At 36.7% G+C, this 13,163-nt stretch overlaps 1 pseudogene; it reads left to right on the forward strand.

The window, feature by feature from the left end:
- The first annotated feature begins 547 nt into the window (after nt 1-547).
- Nucleotides 548-646, forward strand: LOC130037205 (uncharacterized; annotated as a pseudogene).
- The last annotated feature ends 12,517 nt before the right edge of the window (nt 647-13,163 follow it).

Below are 13,163 nucleotides of genomic sequence, written 5' to 3' on the forward strand. Positions count from 1 at the left end.
TTTGAGTCATCTGTGTTGTTAATGTGTGTTGGCCAATAAAATTCACTGAGACCCCTTTTTCTGTCCTTTACAGGAGCCTCATGAGTCTCACCTTCCATTCAAGTTGTACTTGTAATAAGGTGGAATGAAATCATCAATATTCTCCTCACCTCTTCCTTCAGGAGAAAAATCCTACTTACATTCAAGGTGGTCGAATTGCAGACAACACCATCCACCTTTTCCTGGAGATGTACACGGGACTGAGGTGAGAACAGCAAAAGGCTCTAGTTTAATGGTCTTAAGGAAGGTTTCAGGGAAGGGCATTAAACAAGACTCATATACCATCTTCCAAAAGAATTATTTTGTAAAACTGATGCCTTGGGTATGGTAAAAGATAATATGGTAAAAACCATACTTTTCTTTCTAGGACATTAAAGTTCTAAATCTATCTATTCAAGCTGCTTTGAAATATATTCCTTGATTTGGAATCACTGTCTGCCATAGGATTGAGTAAGGACAACACTCAAAGTAATAAGAAGAGAAAAATATGGAAAAATTAACTCATACTATGTTTGGTAACATATATACTAAAATTGAAACGATACAGAGATTAGCATGGTCCTTGCACAGATATGACATGCAAACTTGTAAAGTGATCCATGTTTTTGTTGCAAGAATAATTAACAGGGCGACTTTAAGCTAAGACAATCCACACAAGTACAAAAATTCTACATAAAGATAGCACAAATCCCCATCACAACAATCTCCTCAATGTCAATGGACTAAATGTGCCAATTCAGAGGCACAGAATGGGAAGATGAATTATAAAACTGAACCCAACATTCTGCTGCCTGAAGAAACACTTATGAACAATCAAAGCAACCATGGGCTCAAAGTCAAAGGCTGGAAAACAATTCTTCAAGAAAGAAACGAACACGTCCACAAAGCTGGAGTGGATATACTAGTATCAGACCATATGGACTTCAGGCTATAGGTTATAAGAGACAGTGAAGGTCATTTCTTCATGATCATGGGATCTGTACATCAGAAAGAACTCACCCTCCTCACTGTAGGTGATCCTAATGACAGACCAGCAAAATACTTAAAAATAACTTCTAATAGACTTAAAGAAAAACATTGAGAGCAACAAAATACTAGTTGGAGAATTCAACATTACTTTGTCACTTCTCAATAGATCAAACAGACTAAAGCTCAGCAAGGAAATATTTTTTTAAGGGAAGTAATGAACAACCATTGGCTTAGGGAAGAAATCAAAGGGGAAATAAAAAGTTTCCAGAAACAAATGAGAATGAGGACACGAGCTACCAGAACTTGTGGGACACAGCAAAAACAGTGTTAAGAGGAAAGAGTATAGCTCTGCCAGAATTCATCAGGAAGCAAGAAAGGGCCTGCATGAATAAATTAGAGCTCAAGATTTTGGAAAATGACCAACAAAAGTAGTCCAAACTAGGCTGGAGGAAGGAAATAATAAAACTTGTACCAGACGTCAATGAGCTAGAATCCCAAAATACAATCCAAAAGACCAATAAGAGTAAAAGCTGGTTCTTTGAGAAAATAAATAAGATAAATAAACCACGAGAAGCCTCTCAAAGAAACAAAGAGAAAGAATTCTAATAAATCGAATCAGAAATGCAAAGGGGCATATCCTAATAGAAACTACAGAAATCCATAGGATCATCAGAGATTATATTGAGAATCTTTACAGCAGGAAATGAGAGAATCTTGAATAAATTGATAAATTTTTGGATTCCAATTACCTCCCAAGGCTGAACCAAGAAGATTTGGAATACTTGAACCTATCACTTCCAAGGAAATTGAAATGATGGTCAAAATATCCCCCCAAACAGAATCCCTGGCCCAGATGGATGGATTCAATAGTGAAATATTTCAAACCTTTAAAGAGGAAATGCTGCCAACATTTTTCAAGATTTTCCAGGAAATTGAAGAATCATAAATACTCCCAAATAGTTTCTATGAGGCAAAGATCAACCTAATACTCAAATCAGACAGAGACACCACAAAAAAAGAAAATTACAGACTTATTTCCTTGATGAATACAGATACACAGATTCTCAAGAAAATACCAGCAAAGAGAATCCAGAAACTCAACAAAAGATCACACACTATGACCAAGTAGGTTTATCTTGGGGATGCAAGGATGGCTTAACATTCTCGAGTCAATCAACAGAATACACCATCTCAAAAAAATAAAGATAAAAGTCATATAATCATATCAATAGATGTAGATAAAGCATTTGATGAGATCCAGCACCCATTCATGATGAAAAACTCTCAACAAAATGGGAGTTGAAAGTACTTTCCTCAATATAGTCAAAGCAAATTATCACAAACCCACAGCAAGCATTATTCTCAACGGGGAAAAACTGAAGGCTTGGAGCAGAAATCAATGAACTAGAATTCCAAAATACAATCAGGCACAAAACAAGTTACCCACTCTCATCACTCCTATTCAACACAGTACTTGAAGTATTTGCCATATGATTTCGGTTAAAAAAAAGATATCAAGGGCATCCAGATAAAAAAGGAAGAACTCAAGCTTTTACTATTTGGAGGATGACATGATACTATACTTAGAAAATCTCAAAGAATCTACAAAAAAGCTCCTGGGAACAATAGATTTGTTTAGTAAAGTAGCATAATACAAAATCAATATCTGGTACTCCATGGCTTTCCCATATATTAATAATGAAAGAGAAAAAAGAGATAGAGAAAAACAATCCCATTCACAATAATACCTCAGAAAATCGAGTATATTAGAATCAACTAAAAATGTTAAAGATCTATACCAAAAAAAAAAAAACCTACAAAGCTCTACTTTACAAAATAAGAGAGTATATGAGGAAATGGAATCACATCCCATGCTCATGGATTGAGAGGTTTAACACTGTCAAAATGGCAATACACCCCAAAGCTCTATAAAGATTTAATGCACATTCTATAAGGATACCCATAACATTTTTCAAATAAATAGATTAAACACTCTTGAAAGTCATACACAACAATAAACTCCCATGAAGTGCTAAAGCAATCTTTGGTAAAAAGAAGAAGGGAATACCTTCCCCAAATACAAACCCAACTACATAGTTGTAGTAATCAAAATACCATGATATTCAGATAAAGACAGGCCTCAGATCAATGGAATATAGTTAAATATCCTGACGCTGGCCCTCAGATTATTATTACCTAATCTTTCATAAAGGCTCAAATACATCACAGGTAGCTTGCCAGGCTCTGCCGTGAGGGCTAGATACTCTCTAAGCTTGCCGGGCTCTCCGAGAGGGGCGGAGAAATCGAACTCGCATCGGACATGTTGGCTGCGTCCAAGGCAAACGACCTACTCACTGTGCTATAGCTCCAGCCCATTAGATGTATTCGATATACCAAACACAGTAACAACAAGTCTCATGATAGAGACGTTACTGGGCCCGCTCAAGCAAATTGCAGCCAACATGGCCGACCCGAGTTCGATTCCTCTGCCCCTCTCGGAGAGCCTGGCAAGCTACCGAGAGTATCTCGCCCGCATGGCAGAGTCTGGCAAGCTCCCGATGATGTATTCCATATGCCAAATACAGTAACAACAAAGTCTCCAATGGAGACGTTACTGGGCCCGCTCGAGCAAATCGACGAACAATGGGAGGACCTTTACCTTTACATTACCTTCATAAAGGCTCAAGAAATATGAAGTTGAGCTAGGAAGTCTCTTCAGCAACTGGTGCTGGGAAAACTGGACAGCAACATGCAAAAAAAAAATGAACTCAGACCTCTTTATAGTGCCAGGCACAATGTCAGATCAAATGTATTAAAAACCTCAATATCATACCTGAATTCTTAAGGTATATGGAGAAAAATGTGGGAAGATCCCTGCATGACAATAAAGCTAAGGGAAACTTCTAGAATGAAACACCACTGACCATGGAAGAGGAAGTGAATATAAACAAATGAGACTACATTAAACTAAGAAGTTTCTGCAACTCAGAAAAAATGGTGACCATGATAAAAAGAGAGCCCACATAATGGGGAAAAATTATTTATGCAATACCCATACAATTAACCTCAAAATTCGACTGCTGTATCATTAAGAACACTAAATAGTTCCTGTGAATTTTATTCTTCTTCACATATATTTACTCTAAAATATTTTAGATTTACTTTTAAACGACAGGTACAAAGGTAATTTTTTAGTTTTTTTAAAATTTAAAAATACCCCTATACATAGCCAGGTGCGACCCAAAAAACAAAAAAGCAAGCAAGCAAGCAAGAAAGAAAGAAATTAAAAATTAAAAAATAATGCTGTTTGCAATGCTAAGGATCAATCCCAGATCATCATACAATGGAAGGCAAATGGTCTTTCATTGAGTTATATCCCTGTTCTTAAACATTAAAAAGTTCTTAATTGATGTCTCATTGCATTTTCTTTTTTAAAAAATGCTTTTCTAAATATTCCTGGTCGCCAATGTACCTCCTACATTTTGACCCTCGCTTCTCTTCTATATTTGACCTCTAAGACTCAGTTGTCACCTTATCCTTCCTATAGCCATGTTTTCCTTGGAAAAAGTTTCCAAGATCATGTCTGGCTTGCTTTAACTTGGCATAAAATGGAAACCTTATTTTCTGTATGCTCTCATGCTAGAGGTGATGATGTTTTCGACCCAGGTGAACTCTTTTCTGGGGAACTTTCTGGCTGTTTCTACTTGACTTCAAAATATCTAAAGGTAAGTCATCATCTTTTTTTTTTTTGCGTTTTTGGGTCACACCTGCCGATGCAAAGGGGTTACTCCTGGCTCTGCACTCTGGAATTACTCCTCACGGTGCTTGGGGGGACCATACAGGATGCTGGGAATCTAACCTGGGTAGGCCGTGTGCAAGGCAAATGCTCTACCTGCTGTACTATAGATCAAGCTCCCCCCCGCATCCCCATAATTCATCATCTTGAGGGCCTCAGATTTTTACCTTCCATTTAGAAACTTCATCTTTACATTGACACAGTAAATTGAAACCACAAAACCATTGAATGGCATGTTATAATGGTAGCAGCCATGAGCAAACATTGATAACCTATAAGTTGGCATGAACGAATTCTGTCTCAGAGGCTTCACTTCTGAGAATACCTGTCACTACCTCCTTTCTGTTACGTATCCCAGGATCAGAATCTACATCAGGCCATCAGTAGAAATTGTTCACCTGAAAGCTAGCCTTCCACTGGGATCAGAATCCATGATCCATCTAACTTGTAATTTTTCATTCATGACTTGTTGACCTTGTTTCAGTTGGAGGCATCCAGAGCATAAACTCAGCTTTCCCGTTGTTTCCACAGGAAATCCAAATACCTAAGAATGTTATCATTTCTGACGCCACTGTGAAAGATTTTTTTGGAATCCCACCGTAAGATACTATCATTAATGTTATAATATTACTGTTCTCAATAGTCCGGATCTCCCCAAAGAACTCTCTACCCTCCTCACTCCAAGTGCAGACTCCAGTTTATCATGCTCCTGAACGTACTTCTAATAGTTTTACTCAGGTTCTCCCCTAAAGTGCACAAGTTAAGTTCATACCACTCCAAGTTCTTATTCCTAAACTACCAGTTTCGGCTTGGTCCTCAAGCTTGTGTTCTCCCTTGAAGAAATACCGTGCTTCCTTTCTCCATGTCTCTCTTTGCTTGCTCTGTTAAACGAGTGTTCTCTCTTGAACATATATTCCATTCCACCCTACACCGGTTTAACAAGTTTCTAAGTATTTTTCAGTAAAATCTATTTTGCTTCACTAAACTAAAAATTTTAAACCACCAGAGCATTGTTTAAACCAATATTTGTATCTTTTAAACCACAAATTTTGAAAATGAAAGGGGGTAAACCAATGGAATACTACTCAGTTGTATGAAGTGAAATCTTATTATCTGTATAAAATTGGATCACATGAGGATATTATATTTATTGACATAAACCAGGCAGAGAAAGATAGGCATCATACAAGTTCATGCATATGTGGTATATGGAGAAAACAAATTAAAAGAATAAAATGAGACAGACAAACATCTAAAACAATATTTATATTCTATGATTTATAATTCAATTAATAATGGTTTCTCATACACATAATTCCATCATGACACTCCTCATTCTCTCAAAAAATAACCCCTCCCTGTCCCCCAAACCCTCAGAATCCCTCCTTCCCAATTCCCTGACTCAATTGTGTGGATCAGTTCTCCCCTTATATTGGCCTTGAACCTTTGTTGCTACCTTGCTGTGTGTCTTTACATCCCACATATGAGAAAAATCTCTCTGTATCTGTTCCTTTCCTTAAGGCTACCTTTACATGCATGATATCCTCTAGTTTCATCCAATGTTGAAAATTGCATAGTTTTGATATTTTCAAAGCAATAAAAACAAACTTTAGAACCATGAGACTATTTAATTACCAGATGGAAAGGTGTAATCAAAGTGGAAAAACTGAACAATGGTGAATGACAAAGTAGGCCTTTCAGTAGTGAGTGTAATATGATACATGAACGTTGATTCTACATAATCCTAAAATTTATGAAATTCTAGTAATTCTATAATGTAATTTTAAATAATCAAAACAGTATTTAAATAACTTACATTTATCTATGTTTTTGACGTATATTTTGTGTCAAACTATCAGAAATAAAAATAATGTGAGATAGAGATATGGTCTATCACTATACTTTTAAACAAGAGAAGTGCTGAAAATTTCTGTGTCTTGATGAACTGTCATATAAATTGACTCCAAAATCAAATTAATATACTCAAGGAAAAATAAAAGTCAACCAATTTAATCTTTTGCCTTCACAGAGGTTCCCATCGGCTGATCTCTGACAGACAAAACAATTTTTATATTATTTTTTTTAAATTTTTATTACTGAAACACCATGAGGTACAGTCGTACATTTACAAATTTTTGTTCTTGGGTTTCGATTATACAATTATCAAATGCCCATCCCTCCCCCTGTGCCCATTTTCCACCACCATAGATTCCAGTATCCCTTCCACACCTATACCCTCATCCCACCCTCCCTCTGTGGCAAGGCATTCTCTTTTGTTCTCCCTATCCTTTTGGGTTTTGTGGTCTACAAAAGAGGCATTGAGTGGCAATTATGTTCAGTCCATAGTCACAATTTTTATTTTCAAAGGATTTCTTGGCAGAGATTTGGCATTCTTTGCTAGCAACCAACTCCTTTTCTTCTGCTTTTTTTTTTTTCTAGAAATATATACTTGTACTCACACTGACTAGTCATGGCACCAAATTGACAAATGTACTTGTTTTTACTTCAGTTCTATTTCCTTATTACCACATATTATTAGCAGTGGATAGAAAATAACTAGCCCAAATTTCTTGGGGGAAAGGGAAATGTTTATGCTTTTCTTAGTTTGGAAAATCCCTGTCACTAGTATAGGGACATTCATCTAAATTTGTAAACAAAATGATTAAGAAGAGGTAAATCATGACTGTCACTTCAAGGAAGAACGGGTTTTCAGCAAATATCCTTGCTTTCAGAAGGATGGCTCTGGCTTGGATGGGGGGCAAACATGAGAGCTGTGAGCTACCGGCAGTTAACACATGCTCTGAGGCTATGTGGTGACAATGCTGAAAAATGTGGTGAGCCCTGATTAGGTCGGGTCATGGGGGAGAATGGAATGATGACAAGAAAAAAGAGCAACAGAACAAGATAATAGATTCCTTTGTACAAAAGTTTTCATCTCTAATATATTAATCTTTTGAAAAAGAGAACCAACTTCTTATCATTCTTCCTGGCAATATATTATCCTTACACAGTGCTTCAGGGAAAACACGCTCCCCTTGTTAGTTAATATAGCGTGAATATCTGTGAGGTGTTTGAACTCTCTCTATGTATACACTGCTGATGACTGAAACCAATCTCTCTATTTAACTATCTAAACTGCAATGGTCTCACCATTTAACTCTCTAAACTCTGATGGCTCCAAATCTTCTAAGATCAGCTTTCATCTCTTCCATGATATCCAGGCTTCTCTTCCCAACTGTCAACTCTCCCTTTCGATCTCCCTCTCTCTACCAACTATGGTCTCCCTGCCAAAATTTGCTAAGACAAGATTTCTTGAAATATAGACGTAAGTTGACTTCTTTTTTTTAAATTTAGGCAATTTTGATTTTCAAAGGCATTTATAATGGAGATTTGTCATTCAATATTCCAATTCCAATCACACTACCAGTGTCTGCATCCCTCCACCAACAAATGACCCATTTCTCCCTACATTCCCACCGATTTCCTTGACAAACACATTTTGAAGTTTAACTATTGTACTTTGGGTTCCATACTTTCATTAGTGTTGGTATTGGTGGTTAAGACATACACCTCAACTTTTTCATGCTGGCCTTCCTGGATAAATGCCCACTGACACCATGTAGGGGAAATATATGAGAACAAATCATTAAGCTCCAAATTTTTCAAATATCTTTAAACAATTCTGATCGAAAAAAAATAGTGTAAACTGGAGGGGACAACCCCTTGGCAGCCTGAAAAGTCTTTTCATTTTTCCACATTAAAAAGAGGAAATCAGTGAAGGAGGTCTGGCATCACGCAAGTTAGCTGACCCTGCTGAGCTGTGGTCAACAGGGTTTTTTGTGCTCTTCTCCCCTTCCACAATAACTCCCAACCTCATTAGTTTTGTCTTTTAAGTCCGCATAAAATAAAAATTTTACCACACAGGCACCCATGTAATGAGACCAGCCAAGGTGATAAAAATAAATTTCCGAAAACTCATAGGTTAGTCATGGTGGTAGAAACTAAATATAATGTTTTTTATTGAATCTGCAGGAGACACATATTACAAACCTTTTCATGATTCAATTTCATTCATAGGATATTTTAACACCCAACCTCCACTAGTATACAGTTCCATTGCTAATGTCCCCAGTTTCTCTCCCACCACTCTCTCTCCCAACCTCAAACCTCACCTGACAGCCTGCTGTCTCTACACTATGGCAGGCACCTCTTTCTCTCTCTTTATCTCTCTCTCTCTCATCCTTTGGGCATTATGGATTGTAATACAGATACTGAGAGGTTATCACGTTTATTCCTTTACCTACTTTCAGCACTCAGTTCTCATCCAGAGTAATCATTTCCAACTCTCATTGTCATAGCCGTCCCTTCTTTATTCCAAATGCCCGCCTTCAGCACTTGTGGCAAGCATCCAACCATTGACCAATTCTCCTGGCCTGTGTTTCTGCTATCCTTGGGTATTAGTCTCATATTCTGTTTTTTTATATCCAAAAAAAGGGGTAGTCCAATCAGTATACACCTTTCCTTCTGACTGATTTCATTGAGCATGATATTCTTCCCTGTACATCCATTTATAAGCAAATTTCATGATGTGACTTTCCTGCTAACTTCGTAGTATTCTATTGTGTAGGTATAACATAGTTTCTTCTGGCTATTGTGAATACTACTGCAGATGGTATTTCTGTTATAAATATCATGTTCAATGTAGCTTACATAAGAAAATATTTCCCAAGTTCCAAACATAGAGAATCCACTTACAAACCCAACTTTTTTATTTTTTAAATAATATAATTTATTATGATGCTTTCTAAAAAACTGAAGCTATTAAAAAAACTCAGGGTAAGCATATTCTATAAAAGCAAAAAATAATAATCTTAAGGAAGGACAACAGCTACGTGTTCTTGCTCCTCAAAGATCCATGTGTTTCTTGATATATTGTCAATATCTTTCTATAGCCTTAAAATTCTTCAACTTCATTTCTGAACACTATTTAAAGTTATATTAATTTAATAGGTGTAATAAGCTTTATAGAATGTTTATTTGTTTCTTTCATATTTTGCATAAACAATGTTTGAATTAACCATAGCACTGTAACACTGTCCTCCCATTGTTCACCGATTTGCTTGAGCGGGCACCAGAAATGTCTCTATGGTGAGACTTGTTGTTACTGATCTTAGAATGTCAAATACGTCACCTGTAGCTTGCTAGGCTTTGTCATGCGGGAGGGATACTCTCAGTAGCATGCTGGGCTCTCTGAGAGGAGCAGAGGAATCGAACCCAGGTTGGCCGCGTGCAAGGCAAACGTCTTACCCACTGTGCTTTCGCTCCAGCCCATATATAGATTTATACATATATATGTGTATTTAACACACACATACATATCTATATATTCCTCTTACACATCTCGTGAGTTCGAACTCATATTTCTTCCTCCTCCAATTATTTACTACTTCTCTCCCCCTACTTGGCGCGCAATTAATTTTCCGAGTGCCCTCAGATGCATTTCTGAGGCCAGGATAAAGGCATGCATAACACATAAATGCAAGGGAAGCACAAAGAATATGTAGATAAATTTCATATGGACATATAATTGTGATGACTAGTTTACAAACTGTACTTGCTTCAAGTACAGACTTCCTCATCTCAGCAACTGTGTATTCATACTCCATGCACTGTCAAATATCCAGCTAAAGTCCACAACCAACTAACAACACTCCCCTACCAATTTCAGTCATTTACTTCCCCTATTGTAAGGACAATTCTGATGTCAGAGTGTAAAGGTTTGATTTTGCTTTTGTTTTATTAGTGAATTTAGTTTTTTTTTCTTTATAATCCAGAAACAAATCAAATATTTTTTTTAAAAAATTAAGGACAGGAGGTGATATCAGGCAACAAATGAAATAGTTGATCTGGCTGAGAATCAGCAAGAGTCTTTCAGGTCAGTGTGACGAAAGGTACATCCAGTTTCCCTTCCCAGTATATTTCCAAAGGGCGGGCTTGGAGCAGGGTACATGCTGGGAAGAAGCCCAGGAGACTAGCAGTGTCTTGAACATCTAGGGGCCTATTTTCTTCTTTGAAAATGTAATGGTATTGACCTCCATTGCAAACCACAGCACCCTAAAACAAAGAAAAAGCAAAAGGGAATGCCCTGAGGTAGGGCGGGGTGGGGGAGATGGGGGATGGGAGGGTCACTGGGCTCCTTGATGGTGGAGAATGGGCACTGGTGGAGGGATGGGTACTTGATACTTGTATAACTGAAACCCAAGCACAAAGGTATGTAAGTCTACAACTGTACCTCATGGTGTTTCACTAATAAAAATAAATCGATAATAATATAAAAAATTAAAAATGCTATCGGCTGGTATAGGAAAAAATGTAATGGTGTTGACTAAATTACATCAAGATAATTTTTAGTTATAGGATGCTATGATTCATCTTTGACTCACTGATTGATACTTTGAAATGTCCCAGTTCATTCTCACTCAGAGAAGTCATTTATTTCTTCGAGTATTGATTTGTACAGGGAATTTCTCAGAAAATTCTTTATATAATGTATATTGAGGGACTCAATGATAATGTTCTTATTACCATTTTCAAAGAATACCAAAATACACTTTTAATAAGATTTTCTTGGTTCTCTATATAAAAGATAAATGACAACAATTAAGGTTAACTCAAGATTTTCTAAAGTGCATTACATTAGTACTTGAAAAGAAATTTTAAAAGACTCTGGGAGAGAGGAGGAGAAAAAGTCATGGATCTATAAGGATTAGTACAAGTCTTTGGGTGTGTTGGGGCAGGCAGTGACTAGAAAAGTTGAGATCACACTCAGCTATGTGATCTAATCTCTATATATCTATTCTCTAAATTAGATACCAGCGATGTATCCACACAGGTGTATTCATATGACTATCATGTACACTAGTGAGATCCAGGGAAATAATTCTTAGCACTGACATTGTTGGAAATTTATGTTTTAATCTGGTTTTTATGATTAAGTTGTCATGATTTCACAGGCAGTGTTTGTTTCCTTAACCAACCTGGAATGTCTTTAAAAGACCAAATATAGGATCATTCTTTCATTTTTAATTAAATATAGAAAATGCTGAATTTACAGGTTAAATGGAGATGAATATCTTTTTCAATAGTCTATTTGGGACACCGTCCTTTATTTGTTTTATTAGGAACTGAATGTGGTACCCTATAATCTCTAATTACATCCCTAGACCTCCCTTCTCTATTTGTACCAATCAAGACACACTTCACTTTAGACCTAGTTTTCAGTAATCTCAACTAAACATTAAAGTAAAAAATAAGTCTGATCAAATAATTCTGTTATCCAGCAGTTATTTAGATACTTACACCAATGAACAGAATGTTGAGAAAGAAATGAATAATCCAAATTCTGTTTGAAGAAGGCACAGAATACATGTTGTAATTGACCATATAAAAGAAAGAAAATTAAAGTAAATTCCTTGGTAATTTCTGGTAGTCTTGGAACCATGTTGCCCATGGTATAGTCAGCTAGCTAAGTCTTCTTAACTTGGATTTCCCTTGTTCACATCCCTGATATCACTCTTTTCCTGCTCAGATTGCATTCCCAGTATATCATGTTACCACCAGATCTTGTTGTTTCAAGCTTTGTTTTCAGAGGAACCCAAATTTCAAGCCCTCCTTTTACACTTATTGTCTCTTTTCCCATCATTTCAGACTTTTCTCCCAACATTTTTTCCTCAGTGAATACAGCATTCCTTCAAGAGAGTTGAACCTTGTTAGTTTTAAGAGATTACTGGGATCAATTCCCTCCAGCCATACATTAAAGGTAGGAAAACACTTTTCACGTTTTTCTGTTCCCAGCCAGTCAACTACCATTTCCTGGGAAAATCTATGAACTGGTTAGTCTCAGTTCAGTCAGAAACTGCGTTCATTTCCCCCCATTTTCAACAAAGTAGTTACTGGTACCAAGCAGAATTAGTTAAATATATGTTCCTGTTAACATATCTTTGCACTTGGGATACATGTGAACACATTTCACCTGGCTTTTATGAACCCTGGTCTTCTAGTTTGCTTTTCTGGTGGCATTCTGTTTCTCACTATTCCTCTCCACAGCTAAGTGATGTGAAAATAACATATTTATAAATGGTATGATTGAAAGCTCCAGAAGGAATACCAGCCCTTTCAGCTCTCTCGGTCTTATATGTAAACTGTTCTTTGGAACCTATCTTATTTTCGTATTTTTTTCTTGAATCTCATTTACAAAAAATATTTTAACTTATTTGAAAAACATCCACCAACTATCCCATGATGATCACCAGATTTCCACTTCCCTACCTTTCCCGGTTTCCTTTCCATCCATCCATCA

This window comes from Sorex fumeus, unplaced genomic scaffold (genome assembly GCF_029834395.1).
Source record: "Sorex fumeus unplaced genomic scaffold, SorFum_2.1 ptg000070l, whole genome shotgun sequence".
NCBI lineage: Eukaryota > Metazoa > Chordata > Mammalia > Eulipotyphla > Soricidae > Sorex > Sorex fumeus.